Source organism: Rana temporaria, chromosome 5 (genome assembly GCF_905171775.1).
Source record: "Rana temporaria chromosome 5, aRanTem1.1, whole genome shotgun sequence".
Lineage (NCBI taxonomy): Eukaryota > Metazoa > Chordata > Amphibia > Anura > Ranidae > Rana > Rana temporaria.
This window is the reverse complement of record NC_053493.1, coordinates 340978560-340997765: the sequence shown is the minus strand read 5'-3', so window position 1 is coordinate 340997765 and position 19206 is coordinate 340978560. Positions and strand designations below refer to the sequence as shown.

The window sequence follows — 19206 nt, the reverse complement described above, 5'->3', positions numbered from 1 at the left end:
CATGTATGTTTTCATTGGTTAACCCCAGCTTCAGTGTGCAGGAGAATTGTGAAGCGAGAAGCTGCATCCCCTCTCCAATGAACACAAGGGGAAAGAGAACTTGCAGCGGCGCCGGCCATTTTGTTGGGAATGTTTTTAGCTCCGCAGCAGTTCTAGCTCTGATTTCCAGGGACAAAGGCAAAATCTGGGGATTTTAATCGAGACATCCTCCGATCGGAATGAGGGTCCCAAAATCGGCATTGTCCCAGGAAAATCTGGACAGGCAACTATGGTTTAGGGTCGTTGTCCTGTTGTAGGGTGAACCTGTGCCCCAGTCTCGAGTCTTTTGCAGGCTCTTAAAAGGTTTTCTTCTATGATTGCCCTGTATTTGGCTCCATCCATCTTCCTATCAACTCTACGCAGCTTCCCTATCCCTGCTGAAGAATAGCATCCCTACAACATGATACTGCCAACACCATGTTTCACTGTGGGGATGGTGTGTTCAGCGTGATGTGTTAGTTTTCTGCTACACATTGCGTTTTGCTTTTAGGCCAAAAAGTTCAAATTTGGTCTCATCTGACAAAAGCAGCTTCTTCCACAAGTTTACTATGTCCCCCACATGGCTTCTCGTAAACTGCAAACTGGACTTCTTATGGATTTCTTTCAATAATGGCCTTAAAATTATTCATTACTTGAGAAACTAAAAATATCAAACTAATGTTGTTTGATCCTTGTAGTGAACCTTTACTAGGCCTTGTGTTGATGAACTTTGTTTATGTAGAGCCATGCATTTGACTGGAGGTACGCGCTACTTATTGCTCCCTGGGCACAGGTAAATACTGAAATTGTATGCATGTACCTTAACCACTAGCCGACCAGCCGCCGCAGTTATACGGCGGCAGGTCCGCTCGGCTGCGCGAGCCTATACGTCATCTCGCATTTCAGCCAATAGGGGCGCGCATGCCTGGCGGGCGTGATCACCGCCGGGCACCCGCGATCGCTCGTTACACAGCTCCCGGTCCTGTCAGGGGGAGAAATGACGAATTGTCTGTTCATACAATGTATAATCAGCGATCAGTCATGTCCCCTAGTCAGTCCCACCCCCCTTCAGTTAGAACACACACATGGAACATAATTAACCCCTTCCTCGCCCCCTAGTGTTAACCCCTTCCCTGCCAGTGGCATTTTTATAGTAATCAATGCATTTTTATAGCACTGATCGCTATAAAAATGCCAAGGGTCCCAAAAATGTGTCAAAAGTGTCCGCCATAATGTCGCAGTACCGATAAAAAAAATTGCTGATCGCCACCATTACTAGTAAAAAAAAAATATTAATAAAAATGCCATAAAACTATTCCTATTTTGTAGACGCTATAACTTTTGTTCAAACCAATCAATAAACGCTTATTGCGATTTTTTTTGCGAAAAATATGTAGAAGAATACGTATCGGCCTAAACTGAGGAAAAAAATAGTTTTTGTTATATATTTTTGGGGATATTTATTATAGCAAAAAGTACAAAAAATATTATTTTTTTTTCAAAATTGTCGCTCTATTTTTGTTTATAGCGCAAAAAATAAAAACCGCAGAGGTGATCAAATACCACCAAAAGAAAGCTCTATTTGTGGGAAAAAAAGGACACCAATTTTGTTTGGGAGCCACGTCGCACGACCGCGCAATTATCAGTTAAAGCGACGCAGTGCCAAATCGCAAAAAGGGGCCTGGTCATTGACCAGCAATATGGTCCGGGGCTGAGGTAGTTAAAGCAGTCATATGCAGTTTAGAAGGAAATCAAAAACATAGGTCAGAAGGAGGTCAAATGCACCTGTCAATGAACTCAGAAGCATCAACACTAGTTCCTACAAGTTTGTCTGTTCAGTTCCAGTATAAATGCTCCATTTCAAATTTAGTCCTGGGACAGTACATTGGTGGGTGTCTCCACAAAAAAAAAAAAAGCAACACCATCTCTACCAAAGAAAGAAAGAACAAATGAACATGTGAAACCAGACACCTTGGCTATGAAATCATATATTTATTGAATATCAAGTATCAAAATATAAAAAAACAGCTGAACACGCACGGCACCATGTAGAAAAAAAAAACCCTTTCCTACCCAGCCTTCCCTCTATAAGTCCCCTCCAACCTCCTATGTACCTCCCCATGTCCCATCACCCCCCTAAATAAGATATTTATGTATAAATTTACCCTATTTTAACTGAATGTGTGTCTACTCAGGCCGCGTACACACGGTCGGTCCAAACCGATGAGAATGGTCCGACGGACCGTTTTCATCGGTTCACCGCTGAAGTGGCCTGATGGTCTAAACACACCATCAGTTCAAAATCCGATCGGGTCAGAACGCGGTGACGTAAAACACACGACGTGCTGAAAAAAACGACGTTCAATGCTTCCAAGCATGCATCGACTTGATTCTGAGCATGCGCGGGTTTTGAACCGATGCTTTTGTGTACTAACCATCGGGCAGAGGTCCATCGGTTCGATTTTGAAGCATGTTTTAAAATTTTGGACCGAAGGAAAACAGACCGACGGGCTATACACACGGTCGGTTTGGACCGATGAAACTGAGCCTCGGTCCATTCTTATCGGTTTTGTCCGACCGTGTGTACGTGGCCTAATATGGCACTTAAGGACCATGAAACATTAGTAAACACAAAGTGTACATACACATTGGGTAAGGAGCCGTATACATAATGTGTGCACTACACAGATAATAATTAGTAAAAAAGACTGATTGAAATATGCTGGAACCTGTTAGTCCCTAGATGCGAACCAATTTAAATAATAAAGTATTCTACTGTGGAGATAGATTAGAGTCCAAAACTGTAATCATATTTTAAAAAGAAGACGCAAAGTCAAAGCTCTTTTGGCCCTGCTTCTCCTGTAGGTCACAGAAATGCACTTCATTTTGCAATGTTGTGATCCACATTCAGCCTACAGTGGGCTAAAGCTGTCATCACTCAGCCAGTCCAGACTCTGGAGGGATTCTGATCTTAACGTCCAGATCCAAATGTAAAAGGAAAAGAAGGGCGCACCGACCTAGTGCATTACCAATGGCTTGGTTTAATTAAAATTTTTATAAAAGATCATGAATATTCACAAAACAAGTAAAAAAACAAGCATAAACATCACTCCATCAAAGGGATGGATGCCTCCGGAAGGTCTCCTACTGGAACCAAACAGCCGGAGAGTCCAGACAACATAGATTACAGCTACAGCTTACGCGTTGCGAGGGCGGACCCTCTTCCTCAGAGCCAAAAGTATTAGTAAACCAGCCAGATGCCTAACCAGCAGGTGGCTCAACCTGCAGCACTAGGGTCCTCTGCTTGAATCCCAACCAGGAAACTACCAGCATGTTTTCCCTGTGCTTGTCCTCCCACACCCCAAACACATGTTGGTAGGTAAATTGGTCTACACTGGCCCTAGTATGTGTGTTAGCACATGAGATTAGGATATTAAGCCTAGTACATCAGGCTGAACGGAAAAAAACATGACAGCTCAAATTGGAGCTGTTGTACTAACAATTCGATGTTCATACAGCAATCTCCCCTACTGAGCTATTCTGTGCCGAGTTCTGACAGGGGAACGGCCCCCAACAGGACACTCCGGTTAGCGCTCTCAGCCATTTGCGGTCATGAGCCTTTGACAGAGGCCAGCCAAATGGCCAGCTGCCATACACACTGACTGATTGTCTGGCGGTTTCTATTAAACAGTACGATATTCGGCCCGTATGTACTAGGCTTAAGGTTGTAAGCTCAAGAGCGGAGACTGGTGTGAATGTAAAATATATGTAGAGCACTGCGTAACTGAATAATTTGCTAAATATTTAGCTTGAAAGAACAAGGGGCGTGGTTTTCTCATGTGACAATAGTTGACAGAAGATAAAACAGGCAGATAAAGGCTTCTACCGGTTCCAGGAACATTTTGAAGAGTGCAATGTAATAGGCCCCACACACACGACCGAACAATTGTCCGGCGGATCGGACAGTTTCCAGCGGACAATTGTTTCTTAGCATGCTAAGAAACATGTCCGCTGGAAGCCTGTCCATCGGACATGTTCGGTCGTCTGTACAGACTCACCGGACATGTCAGCTCGGCCCAAAGCCCTCGCATGCGTCGAAGTGATTAGACGCATACGTGGAAGCATTGACCTTCCAGGGCCGTGCACGTCGCTGCCTCATCGTCGCGGCGACGGCGCGGCACGTCACCGCGTATTCTGTCCGAGGGGATTTCTGTTTGATGGTGTGTACAACCATCAGACAGAAATCTCTGAGCGGACATGTCCGCTGAAAACGGTCCGGCGGACTGTCCGCTCGTCTGTACAGGGCCTTATGGTTATGTTGTGAGAGAAAATTAAAGTACACTGGTAAAGCAAATTTGATGGAGAGCTGCTGTTTAGCACTGTGGCATACTGTAGCAGTGTAAATGGATGGTACACAAGCAGTATTTAATTGTATAGCTGATGGGACTTGGACTTGGCAAGGGTTGTGATGGGTATACAGACTTCGCAAATCTAAGTCAAGCAGTTAGGTTTCCACTAAATCACTAATAGACAAAATATCCTTACCACCTCTTGCCAATTTCTGGATTAATCCTGATAGCTCAAATAATTGAAGGTTCTCCAAAAAAAAGGGAGAACCTTTATGCTAGAGAAATGTAAAGTTAGTAGGAAAAAAGTAGATCCGGACTTAAAATTCACCTGTTGAATCTTCATACACACATTGATGTGTGGAGCTGGGCAGCAGCTAAACGCGGTTACTCATTAGCACATATTAGCATATTAGCACTGCCTACGAATCATTTGTATCAATATGCAAATCTCACTTCCTGTGTACTGAAGTAATATTTTAACAAACTATGGAGAGGAATAAATAACTACATTTATTTTACTTGATTGTACTTACTTCTTTTATAAGATATTTTTGGACTTGGTAATGCAAAGAGAAGCAAATAATGAACAAAAGCTGAATAATTAATCAAGCCAAAATGTTTCAAAGAGAGGTCTGTGTCCTTTCCAAACGAGTACCGTAGAGAGCTCTGCCTGTGCAAGACATACTGGAAGCAAAGTCAGTTTCTTTAACTTGTATTTCAGCTCCCACGCCACAAAATATAAAATCTGCAGAGCGGATGATGAACAACAATGAAGGGGTATGTTTCCTTTTATGAATGGAAGCCTTTCTAAAAGACATCTGTCCGACGCTAACCAAGAGGAAGGAAATATTCTTTTAGGATTCTGACAAACATAAGATTAGCATTTTGTTCACTGTATATGTCTTCAAAGCGGTAGGAAAGGCAAAACCAAAATTTTACCTCTGCAAAATTGTGTTACACAAAATGGGTCTCCCAATTTCTTAATTTAATTTTATTTTCCTGAGGTCCAGAGCTCTGATCTCAGATCCTGTCACCCAGTGCCACCTACAGATAAAAGCTCATATCTCACCTTAAAATGTCTGCTATTACAATTTGTATAATCACCACTGTCTCCAGCATTAATGGAATTTTAGTTTATGCCAAACACTTTAGAACATTAATAAATGTGTAGCCAACTTAAAAAACGTTGCCGCTGCTTCATTTTTGAGGAGGCTTTCAATATTTTTACATGTAAAATTATTCAAAGGCTTTCTGTGCCTTCAAAGTCAAAGTTCTCAAGCAGGGGTGTCCAACCTGTGGCAACACAAAATCTTAAAAACTTAGTTAAAAAATGTTGTTCCTTCCTTTAAATTCGATTTTTCGGGGTGATTTTTGTGTAAAAACGCAAACACGTGTGCAAAAAACTAATTTGACCGTGTTTCTTTACTGGACTTTAATCTTGTCAAAGAAAAATATTCCACTCTTCACAATCATGCCTTATTCATGCCATCAGTACCTACTGTATATATTTGTGAGCAACTACAGTATATTCAAGGATGAAGTACACAAAGGGCAAAATAAGGACCCATATATCTGAGGAACATCTTGAAAATTCCTGACTGCTTAAAAGCATTGGCTCATTTATGACCAACTAATAAACCAATACCTTGCCCCTCCAAAAAGACACGGAAGCGGATTAAGTTGGAAATAGGGCAAGGCCACAGCTTTATTGAACTTTGCAAAAACGAATACCTTTCCAAATGTACCAAACAACAATGCCAGTCACAGTTATACCATGAGCACCCATAAAACAAACTCAAATAGTCTAAGAGGCCTGTCCTTACCAACAGTGCCAGACAAGCATTAGATTGACTCCAGAAGAAGGTTTTGCTTGTTAAAGGGTTCAGTGATACAAAAAATAATAACAGTAAGAGATGAGCTGATGGAAAAAAAATACAGTGCATTACTTAGAAGTAGGTCAGGTCTCCCTGAAGAAATGGGTTCTCAGTAGACAAAGTAGGGGATAGTTGGACAGATTGGGGTAGGGGTTGGGGCAAGTCCTGGAGGACAGCATTGGATGAAGTGACAAGGAAGCTAGAGAGCAGAAGGCCTTGAGAGGAACAAAGAACAGACTGGGTGGTATTTTTAGAGAAGGTTGGTGATGTAGCTCAGGGCAGAGCCTGCAAGCAGATTCTGATATATTTATGCCAAGACCCAAATCTACACATGCATGTCTTTCAAGCTTGCCAGGTCCTATCACACCCTGGAATCCTAATGTAAAGTTCAAGGGGTGTGAATACTTTTTCCAGGCACTGTACATAAGAAGAAACTAAACTTACCAGCCAAATTACATAAGGAGAAACTAAATTTTGTAAGCTGTGCTCACGATCGTGCCCTTTCTATAGAACACATGCGCCAATGTCGTCGGTGCAAGCGTATATGGTAAATATCTCCTAAACGGTGCAGGTTTAGGAGAGATTTCCACTACCTACATGTAAGCCTTAATATAGGCTTACCTGTAGGTAAAAGTGGTCTGTAAGGGTTTACAAGCACTTTTAGGGCTGCTGGGCTGTGTCATACTATGGTGCCATCCGAAAGCTGCTTGTAAACATTCAGGGTACCTGCAGAAAGATCATACAGCTCCACAGCGCTGACTGAACATTAACTACTATGAATAAACAAATCAGTGCTGTTTGGGCATTGAATGCATAGCAGTGAAATAACCACCAGCTTAGAGAGAAGCAGGGGTTCCGTACTGGCCATATCTACTCCCACAAGAACGCCCATAAAACTGAGCTTCAGACTGAGGTGGATCTACAGCCAGCAACAGAAATAAGAAGGTACTTTTACTCTGCAACAGGACCACCAATCAGAGCAAGACTAATGCTGGCCATACACTCTACGAAAAATGAACTTTCGAAAAAAACGAACATTCGGTCGTGAACGCAAACGATAGTGCCATCATGTAATGGCCAATAAATCGTTCAGTGGACATAAATAAAATAAAAATTGGGTCGTTTTATTACATATACCTAGTGCAGAAAGTTTGGACGGGAAACACATTAACCTTCCGATTTATTGTTCGTTCGGCAGAAAATTTCCAAACTTGTCCTTTGTTTTTTCGGCTCAAATACGTCCCAACTATTATCAATTTTGTGCCCATTAACTGTTCGAAAAACGAACAAACTTTCTGAACGACCGATTTTCGCCTGATTTTTCGTATAGTGTATGGCCAGCATAAGTGCTTATGCACTTGGTCCACTGGGTGGGACCAATCCCTTTCAGCCCACCCCCAGGGTTCTTATAAGAAATTCTGAAATCCTGAGGCAGGAAGGATTGTCACATGATCAGGAGAAAGTCCCGCCAGCTACTGATTGTTAGTCAGGACCAAGAGCTCTCAGCACAGAATTATCAGCCACCCAGTGACGCATATGTGTGGCATGTGGGCATTAAAAGTCCACTCTTTCTGCTGTACATACTGTATGTTGCGTGGGTGGCAACTGGCTAAATTAAAGTTTTAAAATAACGTGATTTTTTTATTCCCAATTTATATGTACTTCACAAGTCACCCAACATAATTAAAATTAAAAGCATTAGACAAGAACACAACAGAGAGAAGGAGAGCTACAGGAGGGGTGGTCAGTAGAATAGGGGAGCCTGTAAATATCATTTCAGAAAGTCTACCATGGGAATCAGCGCAGTAACTTAGATCAAGTAATTACTGAAAAAGTGATTAAAGACGCTAAAAAGGACAGTTTCGTTCTTATGCACTTAGCATTTTAAGTAGCCTTAAGGCCCCGTACACACGATCGGATCTATCCGCTGGGATTGATCCGCGGATCAGTTCCAGCGGACAAATCCGGTCGTCTGTATGGCCTAGCGGATATTTATCCGCGGAGATTCCTCCGGCCGGTCCATTTCAAGCGGATAGAAATTTCTTAGCATGCGAAGAAATCTATCCGCTTGAATCGGGACCAGCGGATTGATCCGGTGGTCTGTACAGACTCACCGGATCAATCCGTCCGCTCCCCTTCCTCGCATTCGTCGTAATGATTCGACGCATGCGTGGAAGTACTTACCTTCCAGCGTCGCGCACGTCGCTGCGTCATCGTCGCGGCGACGGCGCGACACGTCACCGCGGAGGAATTCCGCACGGATTTTGATCCGATGGTGTGTACACGCAATCGGATCCAAATCCGGAGGAGGAATCTCCGCTGGAAACGGTCCAGCGGACCGTTTCCAGCGGAGATCCGGTCGTGTGTACGAGGCCTAAGATACCTCTTTAAAAAAAACGACATGAAAGTATCTAGCCATCTTGTTAAATTTATGTTAGCAATTTGTTTAAGCATTGTAATTGGTTTATAGGAATTTTAATGATCTAGATAAATACTAAACTATGTGTTCTAATAAGAGCAATAGCAGAAGGTTATGCGTGTGTAATAGAATTCTGATCATATTCTCCAATAAAAAATAAAATAAAATGTATTTGGGGTCAAAGAAAAAAATTCTGGTGTGCCTTTTCTAATGTTTTCAAGCACATGTTCTGAACAGGCTGTGCATAACCAAATAATATGATATGGACATATCAACGACCATGTCAGCACAATAAGAAGCCAGGTGATATTTGACTCAGAGCAAAGAAAAACAGATTCAAAAGAGTTTATTTATTAAAGAGGTAGAAAGTTCACTTAGTTCAGGAAACTGTGGTCACTTCAAATACGTAATCGAACTTAAAGGACACCAATCATTAGGAGTAAAACAGAGGTACCAGCAGCAAAGTCACATTGATGCATGTTTGTGGACACCTGACCACTACACCTTTCTGAACAGCTTAAAGTGGTTTCAAAGACAGAAGTTTTTTTTATCGTCATACATTATGTAAACCTTCTGCATGCAGCTCTCCCCCTCCCAATAGTTACCCAAGTTTGGTCACGATTCAGCAATGTGCACGAGATTAGTTGCTCTCCCAGGCCATTGGCTCCCGCTGCGGTCAATCACAACCAGGGAGTGAGGAGTGGGGGAGCGGGGGATAGACACACAGAGACTGCCAAAGAGCAAGCACACTCAAGTGCCCCATAGCAAGAAGGTTGCCAAGGGTGCACTCAGCAGGGCGAAGAGCCCAGAGCACCGACGGGGGACCAGAGAACAGGAGGATCGGGGCTGCTCTGCGCAAAACACTGCACAGAGCAGGTAAGAGCCGGTTCACACTGGGGCGACTCGTCAGGCGACTCAGCCGCCTGAAAAGTCGCGTCCCGTTCTATTCAATAGAACCGTTCTAATAGGAGTGACGCAAGTCGCTCAGACCTAGAAAAAGGTTCTTGTACGACTTTGGGGGCAACTCGGGGCGACTTGTATTGACTTCTATACAGAAGTCATTTTTCAAGTCGCCTCTGAAGTTGTCTTCAGGTCGCCTTGCCGAGTCGCCCCCAAAGTCGTGCCGCCCCAGGTCTAAGTATAACATGTTTATTTTGTTTTATTTAAAAATAAAAACGTTTGGTTTAATATCACTTTAATGTATATAGATAACCCTCCAAATTATTTAGTTAAGGTGTTTCCAGGGAAGATACAGTTAATGCTACATTATACCGTACAAAGACTTTTCAGACAACTGTGTGTTTCCAACCTTGTGGCAATCATTTAGGGAACATACAGTACTTTTCTGTTCTAGCATGACTACCATTGTACAAAAAGCAATATCAATAAAGATATGGTTTGACCATTTTGAGGTGGAGTAACTCAAAGGGCCAGCACAGAGACCCAATCTTAAAAGGAGAAGTATGGCTAAAGCTTATTTGGCCATACTTCTCTTATGGATCACATGAGTGCCAATCGTTCTGCACTCCTGTGACCCGTTTTCAGCAGACAGTGGGCTAAAGCCTGCTGTTGGCTGATGTCACTCAGCCAGTCTAGGCTCGGGAAAAATCCTGACCATATGGTCGGGATCCACCCAGAAGCCTGGACTTGCAACTGACTCAGCCTCTCAGCTATCTGCTGAGGAGGCTGAGCCAGACCCTCTTGCCCCCTCCACAGCCCAGCACTCCAGTGAGCACTGGAAGGGACAGCAGAGAGCCGGTGACTGACAGACATGGCTTTCTGTTCAGACTGGAGGGGGAGAACTGAGCGATTAGCAATGTTTGATCACTCAGTTGTCACTCCAGAGCCGACGGGGACAACAATCTGATTCTGCATCCATGTAGGCAAGTATAAAGGTTTATTTTTGTAATTTATGACCCCACCTAACACCTTTGGGATATATTGAAATGCAGATTCTGAGCCAGGCTTGTGCAACATTAGTACCTGTTCTCACAAATTATATTTTGGCTGAATGAACAAAAATTCCCACAGACAGTTCGAAATCTTGTGAAAAGCCTTCCTAAAAAGAGTGGAGGTGCTCATAACCAAAAATGATAATAGGGACAGCCCTACAATAATGGCATTTGTCTTGAATGGGACATTCATTCATGTAGGTGTGATGGCCAATCCAGTTTTTCCCTCACTTAGAGCCGGTTCACACTGGGGCGATCCGACTTCCAGCGCGACTTTCAGAGGCGATTCCGACACGACTTGAATGTGAACCACAGGGCGATCTGAGGCGATCTGGGGCGATTTATAAATCGCCTCCAGGACAGGGAATGTCAGAAATGGCCAATCAGAGCTACTAAGCTCTTCTGACATCATTATTCTTCCTGTTTGATTTCTTCTTCCCTGTTCCCTGTTTTCCTGTGTCTAAAATGCTCTCTGTGCGTTACCTAATGGCAGCTGTCATAACAGCTGGTTTGGCAGTATTGACAGAAGAGGAAGAGGAAGAAAGGAAGCGAAGGATGAGGATGAGAAGAAGACGGCGCTATTGGATCCATCCAATTATTGCTAATAGAGCTAACAGAGGGCATTTCTGGGCCATGTATGATAAGAAATGCGTGGTTTTGAGGACAAGTTTTTCAATTATATTGTTCCTGCCAGGGATCTAGTTTTGTCAAGGATCTATTGTTGTTCTCATGTGAACTTGTGTTCCGATCAGGGATCTATTGTTGTTGGGGGATCTATTGTTCCTGCCAGGGATCTAGTGTTGTCAAGGATCTATTGTTGTTCTCATGTGAACTTGTGTTCCAATCAGGGATCTATTGTTGGGGGATCGGTTGTTCCTGCCAGGGATCTAGTGTTGTCAAGGATCTATTGTTGTTCTCATGTGAACCAGTGTCCCGATCAGGGATCCATTGTTGTTGGGGGACCTGTTGTTCCTGCCAGGGATCTAGTGTTGTCAAGGATCTATTGTTGTTCTCATGTGAACTTGTGTTCCTTTCAGGGATCTATTGTTGTTGGGGGATCTATTGTTCATGCTATTGAGCTAATGTTGTCAAGGATCTATTGTTCTCATGTGAACTAGTGTTGCGATCAGGGATCTATTGTTGTTGGGGGATCTGTTGTTCCTGCCAGGGATCTAGTTTTGTCAAGGATCTACTGTTGTTCTCATGCGAACTTGTGTACCTTTCAGGGATCCATTGTTTTTGGGGGACCTATTGTTCATGCCAGGGATCTAGTGTTGTCAAGGATCGATTGTTGTTATCATGTGAACTAGTGTTCCGATCAGGGATCTATTGTTGTTCTTGTCATTTGAAGTAGGGTTCCTGTTAGGGATCTACTTTTTTGGGGAATCTATGGTTCCTGTCTGCATCTACTATTGCCAGCATGGGATATACTGTTCCTGCCAGGGGATCTATTGATGCCGGTAAGGGAGTTCATCCCGCCATTCTCTGTGCAAACAAGTGGCATGTATGGAACTACAACCAGCATGCCTATGCAAGGAAAATAGACATATAATAAAAAGGTTAAACTTACTTTTGGCAGTGCGATCGGTCTCAGACAATATGCCCCAATCCTCAAAGGTCAGGCGAGAAATGTCCAGCCAGGCATTGTCCCTCTTCATTTGGTCCTTGTAAAAGGGGGTCCCTCTTGTCGTAGAGGCATGGTCTCTCTTTTACCAGCCTTATAAGGGACTCATTATCCAAGGCCTCTTTCCTAACTCTGGCAGCCATGGTGCAAACAGAGACAACGTACTAAGAAAGTGAAAGTAATCCGTGCCAAGAAGGTGGGAAGAAGGTGGGGGCTGCCTGGGGACAGGGGAGTACCTGGGGGCTTCTGGGTAAATTTCTCTCTGCTTCTGGCAAAATCGCCTCACTATGAACAGTGATCAGACTTGAAAGCTACTTCCATTGAAATCAATGGGTAGGAATCGCCTACAAGTCGGATTGAAGTAGTACAGGAACTTCTTTTGAAGTCGGATCGCCTTGAGTCGTGTGTATTAACACCGCTCCCATTCACTTGCATTGTTTTTCTTGACAGCACGACTTGGGACGACTTGAGGCGATTTCAAGTCGGATCCAAAATCGCCCCAGTGTGAACCGGCTCTCACTGACCTCATGAAACCCACACAAGAAATATTTGGTGTAGTTAACTCATACTAATTATGGTGCGGTGTGTATGTTTTTGTTGTGTTTCATCATGAAGAGTTTTGGTGGGAATTAGTAATGCCATCAGTATGCAACCTTCTAGGTTTCCTGGTGAATGTTCCATGGAGTTTACAGTCCTTGCATGAAATCCACAATGTTTTAAAAATATATTTGGTTTTCAATCATATTGTTGGTATCCAGTTATTCCCGTACTTTTGTATGCTAAGCATCCTGTTTAGATACAATGTTTTCTGCTCCTACCATTACAACAACCTATAGATATTCAATGTAAGGAAGCTTAAAATGATTGTAATGTCTCTTTTTTTATTATTATTAAAAAAACAACATGTTATACTTACCAGCTCTGTGCAAATCATATGCATAAAGCTAGTAAATATAACATGTTATTTAAAAAAAAACAGACTTTACAATCACTTTAAGCTTCTTTACATCGAATATCTATAGGCACAGATCCTCCTCTTCTTGGGTCCCTTTTAGCTCTCCTGGCCCCTCCCTCCTGTTGGGTGCCCCTACAGCATACAGCTTGCTATGAGGGCATCCAAGCCGAGTCACAGCTCCCCGTGTCCATTCAGACACGGAGCTGCAGCCCAGCACTGCTCCCTTTCTATTCTCATTGGCTGGCTGATTTTGATTGACAGCAGTGGGAGCCAATGGCACCACGCAGCTGTCTCCCAATGAGGAGGGGAGTCCCGGGCACGCCTGAGACATTCCTACAACATCGCTGGAGCTAGAGAGTACATTTTAGGGGGCTGAGGGTGGCTGCTTTACACAGAAGGCTTTTTATAGAATGCATTAAGACAAAAAACCTTCTGCCTTTACAACCACATTAATCTCTGGGAAACACCATTTTCAGATCAGTTCACACAGTATGGAACTGTATTACTGCTGTCAGTTCAGCAGAGATGTTAACTGCAGCATGTTACATAGGAAGCCACTAGAGGGCACACACATACATACATACATACATACACACACACACACTAGCACAGTTTTTTTTTCTGGGCATTGGTGTAGTGTATTAGTTCACCTGAATAATTTTGTCAATAAATATGGTGATCTTAAATCACACCTGATGGTCATAATGGAACACCCTCTTCCTGCATCTCAAATCCAGAAAGCCTGATGTCAGCTAACGTGATAATTTGTGCATTAAAAGTTCCAGCCTCTTAAAAAATTTTTTTTTAAAGTCAGCAGTTACAAATAATGTAGCTGCTGACTTTTAATACAAGGACACTCACCTGTCCAGGGATCCTGTGATGTCGGCCCACTGAAGCCGATTCCATCGGCTTGGGTGCAGGCACCGGCATTGCAAGTAAGGGAAATCTGGCAGTGAAGCCTTCAGTCTTCACAGCCGGTTTCCTATTTTGCACTGTCATCTTCTGGGACACAAACAGGTCCGAGAATGCAGCCGAGGGCAGGAGGAGGGGCCGATCCAAATCCGGAGATGACATATCTCGCCACTGCGATGTAGGACGGAAGCTCTGTTGGAAAAACCCCCAAAATCTTTGATTTTAGCCTGGAACTCCACTTTAATTTGTGTTGCGTGAAGAAAGTCCATCTAAATGAGTGAGCTGGCAACTTTTTATTTCTTTTGGTAAAGCAATGCACCACAATGCACAGTAGTACACTGGGCATGCGTTGTGGTTATTTGTAACACGCGTGCATTGGAGCTGCATTGCCTTCGTGCATTGGGGTACTAATGCACTTAAAGTGTGTTATGTGTTGCGGTAACATGCATGTTACTGCAATGAAGAGTGGGAACCCAGCTGGGATGAGATTGTAGAAAGATTATAAGTTACACAGGCTCAGGTTGCACACTCCTACTGCCCTTCTACTGAGCCTGAGAGGTGGTCTCTATGTTGTGGCATTAAAGTTAATCTAAAGCATTTTTTAACTATTTTGGATAGAGCAAGGTAGTTTTTTTTTTTTTTTAACTATGTCCATTTGGGAAGATATTCCTTCAATTCCTGTAAACACGACAGGAAGAAAGAGAAAGCTCCAAAGTGCATATCCATCATAGGAAAACGTGTCCCCAATGGAAGTTTTCCTCTATTCCTATCCTATCCAAAATGTTGAATTCCCCATCAATTTCAGTAGTGGTGACAAGGGACACCAGGAAAAATAGAAAGGGTAAATTTCCCCATTGAGGACACTGACAGAAAATAAAAACCTGAAAAAAGTTCTAACCTCTCCCTACTCCATCCAAAATTGGAAAAAGGGTTTTGCTTTAGATACACTTTAACAACTCACTGATTGCCAAATATTGTTCTTTAGGTTATTAATTTACAGCTGAATGGTAAAATAATAAAAAATATATATATTTAAATCAATGTAAGAGTTTACCTTTTACACTTTGATGCCTAGTACACACGAAACCGAGGGGGAAAACCGGGAACCGGCTCGGTCCATTTTCCCCTGTACACACGGCTGGATTTCTCGACAGGAAAACTGGCAGGAGAGCTTTGGTTGGGAAAACCGGCCGTGTGTATGTTTCCTCGCAGTGTTTCCCATAGGAAATCTGCGGGGAAAAAAAACTGCAATTTGCGGCGAGAAAAAAAAAATAGAACTGCCTAATACACACGATCGGTTTTCCTGTCGAGAAAACTGACATGTTTTCCTTTGGCTGGGAAAACCGTCCAAAATCGCAGCGTTTTTTTCCCTGCAGTTTTCCTAAGGGAAACACTGCGAGGGAGCATACACATACATGGCCGGTTTCCCTTCCACAGCTCTCCTGGCAGTTTTCCTGTCTACAAGGGAAAAGGGACCGAGCCGGTTCTCGGTTTTCCCCTCAGTCTTTTGACCATAGGGAAAACCGATCATGTGTACTAGGCATAAATGTTCTCATTTTTTAAACTGCCGTTTTCCTGCAGGGAAAACTGCCAAGGAGCATACACACACACACACAGTTTTCCCGGCCAAAGGAAAACACAGCAGTTTTCCCGAAAGGAAAAACGATAGTGTGTACTAGGCATGAGAGTTTAACGTGGTTGTAAAAAAAAAAATAAAAGAAAGAAATCCTGTTTTTTTTTTTAAATCAATAGCATAAAGCTTGTGCAGTGTTATTTGTTCCATTCTATGCTGTAAAATACCTGTTTGGTCCTGCCTGTTCCTGTATCCCCATTTGTGTCCTGACCACAGTAATGGTGGCTGCTAATCCACGATACTGTAGTCCGTTTAAATGCCTCCCTCATCCCGCTGTATGATCAGTCTCTCCCTCTACCTCCCTTCTTGCCTGTCAGTAGTCTGTGTAGTGAGAGCCAATCTCCTCCCACAGCTATTCTAATACAATATGTAAACATAATGACTTGGATCCCCTCTTATTAAGGCCCCTTTCACACTGGGGCGGGGGTGGCATGGGGCGGGGCGATTTTACTGACCGAGAAAGGGTATAGCCGCGGTACCTATTGACATCAATGGGCCGGAGTGGTGGAGGAGCGGTATACACACCACTTCAAAGATTCTGCTAGCAGAACTTTTTTTACCATCCTGCAAGCACACCGCTCCAGGTTGCTTTGCAGGCACTAATTTTAGCGTTATAGGGGTCAAAGACAAACTTTAGTGTATGTTTAATTGAACATAATCCCTTCTCTCCCGCCACCGCTGTGCAGTCATGTGATCTCCCTCTGCTGGCTGGCATACATCAGAAAGGAATATTGGCTCCTCCCGCTGCTCTCCTTAGATCGGGAAAGGAGAGCGGAGGAGGATCACATGACTACACAGCGGCAATGCGAGAAAAAAAAGATATTTACCATTATCATTTTTAAAAATAAATCACACACTGCAGTTTATGCATTTAAGCCCTGGTTCACACTGGGTACGATTTGGAACGATTTGAGATGCGATTTGACATGTCAAATCGCATCTCAAATCGGCGGCAATTGTCGGCAATGGCACTGTCCTAATCAGTGCGACGCCGCATCTGCGATTTCAAAAAGTAGTTCCTGTACTACTTTTTGCGATTTCGGGCCGCGATTTACATTAAATTGCGGCCGAAATCGCGGCAAATCGCGGCCGCGAAATCGCGGTAAAATCGCGCATTTTACCGCGATTTTGAATTCGCAGCAGTGTGAACCTAGGCTCAAAGCCAGAGGGGATACTAGCAAGTTATTAATGTGACACAACCATTTTAATTCCTCCAAAGTGAGGAAAATCCCAGGTTTACCAGAACTAGTGTTCCCATTGGAAGATTTACCCTGTATTCCTCTTCACCTTAATTTTTCAGGGATAATGGTACATAGGAAAACTTGGGGGGGGGGGGGGGTGAATTTTCCTAACCGAGACAGACACCAATAAAAACCTGACAGGTGTTCTAATCCCTCTCCACCCCAAGTAAATCTTAACAAAGGTTTAGCCTTCCATTCTACATTAAATAAAAATGGTATTACACTGCGATATCCCTCCCTATCAATTCCAAAAAATAAAGCCTGGTTTCACATAACAATGGCCTACTGTCCACTTTGCTCACTGGTGTGTTTTAGTGACAGATCTGTGCTTTATACATCTGAAAATCCATTAAAGACAGGAAGAACTGGCTCTGGTTTCACTTCTAGGACACAGGATCAGCTTTGGTTGCTGAAAGCAGGACTGTTATCTGACAAACCAAGCAAAAACTCTAAAATAAGTATTCTGTTCTTGGCTTTCTACATGTTTTGTGTGTGCTGCATCGGTGATACACATCAAATGAATCAAAGAAAGAATAAGAACATAATGAAATGTATGCATAGTATCACAATACTAATTGAATCTGCAAGTTGCATCCAGTGGAAGTATTGCTTTCCTTGCTACAAATAAGTTTTTCTTCTCTATGATTACGAGAGAGACATTGCTGAGGAGAATACATTTTTTTCTTAAATATATTAAAGCGATATTAAAGCCTTGTTTAACAGAAAAACACAACATACATGTTATACTTACCTGCTCTGTGTAATGGTTTTACAAAGAGCAGCCCCTATCCTCCTCTTATTGGGTCCCATGCTGGCGCTCCTGGCTCCTTGCTCCTGTCAGGTGCCCCTACAGCAAGCAGCTTGCTGTGGGAGCACTCAAGCAGGCGTGCTCCCGAGCCATGGCTCTGTGTGTCTATCCATTCTCCCGCCCCCTATGTCCTGATTGGCTATGATTGACAACAGCAGGAGCTCCCGCTGCTGTCAAAAGCCAATCAGGAGTGTGAGTCCCTGGGGGCTCAGGTAAGTATTGGGGGGGGAGACTGCTGCACACAGGTTTTTTACCTTCATGCATAGAATGCTGATGATCAGGGGAAGTTGGTCCCAAGTGACAGATATGAGGCAACTGTATTAAGTACATTCTTCTTTTCAGTTTATACAAATGTAAAGGAGGGTATTGTATGATGAACAAGACAGTAATGCATTGTATTGAATGCACCATTGTGGCCGACAGAAAGGTGTGTTCAAGCTTGATTAGGAAAACCTATGTGAATAGATTACCAGGACCAGATGGCTTACACCGAAGAGTTCCCACAGAACTTAGCCATGCTTTAGCCAGACCATTATTTTAAAGGATGGCTTACTATCTGGAACGGTACCAGCAGATTGGTGAAAAGCAAAATTGGTGCAAAAAAAAAAAAGGGGGCCAAGATATATATATATAAAATCTATTACACACATACACACAGTACCTGGAAACTACAGACCAATCAGACTAACATCAATAGTATGTAAACTATTGAAAGGAATAAAAAGGGGACCATATCCAAGAATTTGCTGATAAGATTATTATCTTTAGTAGTAACCAACATGGATTTATGAAAGATGGTTCTTGCCAGACCAAGACCATTCTTGCCAGACAAAATGACAGTTTGTTGTGGTTTCAGTTATTTTTGTGTTACTGACAGAGAACAAGTTTGAGCCCTTACTTCACGTGCTCAATTTCACCTACAGGTATGACTCATTATAAGCTTACCTGTAGGTACAAGTTAAAAATCTGAATTTTCTGCAGCTTTATTAACAGGTAGACCGAAATGTACATAGATGTCACAATGTGAATACTACTAAATGGCCAATGCTGGGAAAGATACTGGAGCAGAGCTTGTAACTTGACCAACTGAAAAATACTTGGAATTAAGATATGTATGATGCATAGATATAATTTTATTTGGCAGAGGGAGGAGTTAAAACATTGAGTTAGCTTTTAAATAGTTCATTTAGCTTTTCGGAAATACAAAATACAAGTGAACACCCTACACCCTCCTTACCCCCACTGCCTCACCCTCCCATAATACCAGTTCAAGCCCACACAACAGCCTAACTTAGACAAAAAAAAATGCCAGCATACAACATGGTTGCATTTATCACCAAATTCTATAGAGAATCCAGAACTGAGTATGTTGTGTGGCAGTGTGGTACCCCACCAGGGTAATGATGCAGGATTCTCAAAGC

General features: G+C 43.0%; 1 protein-coding gene across 1 annotated transcript in view; it reads right to left on the bottom strand.

Moving 5' to 3' along the window:
• CRISPLD1 (cysteine rich secretory protein LCCL domain containing 1) overlaps window positions 1–19206 on the bottom strand; it is a 108389-nt gene that overhangs the window by 56843 nt on the left and 32340 nt on the right. The gene's annotated exons all lie outside the window — the stretch shown is intronic.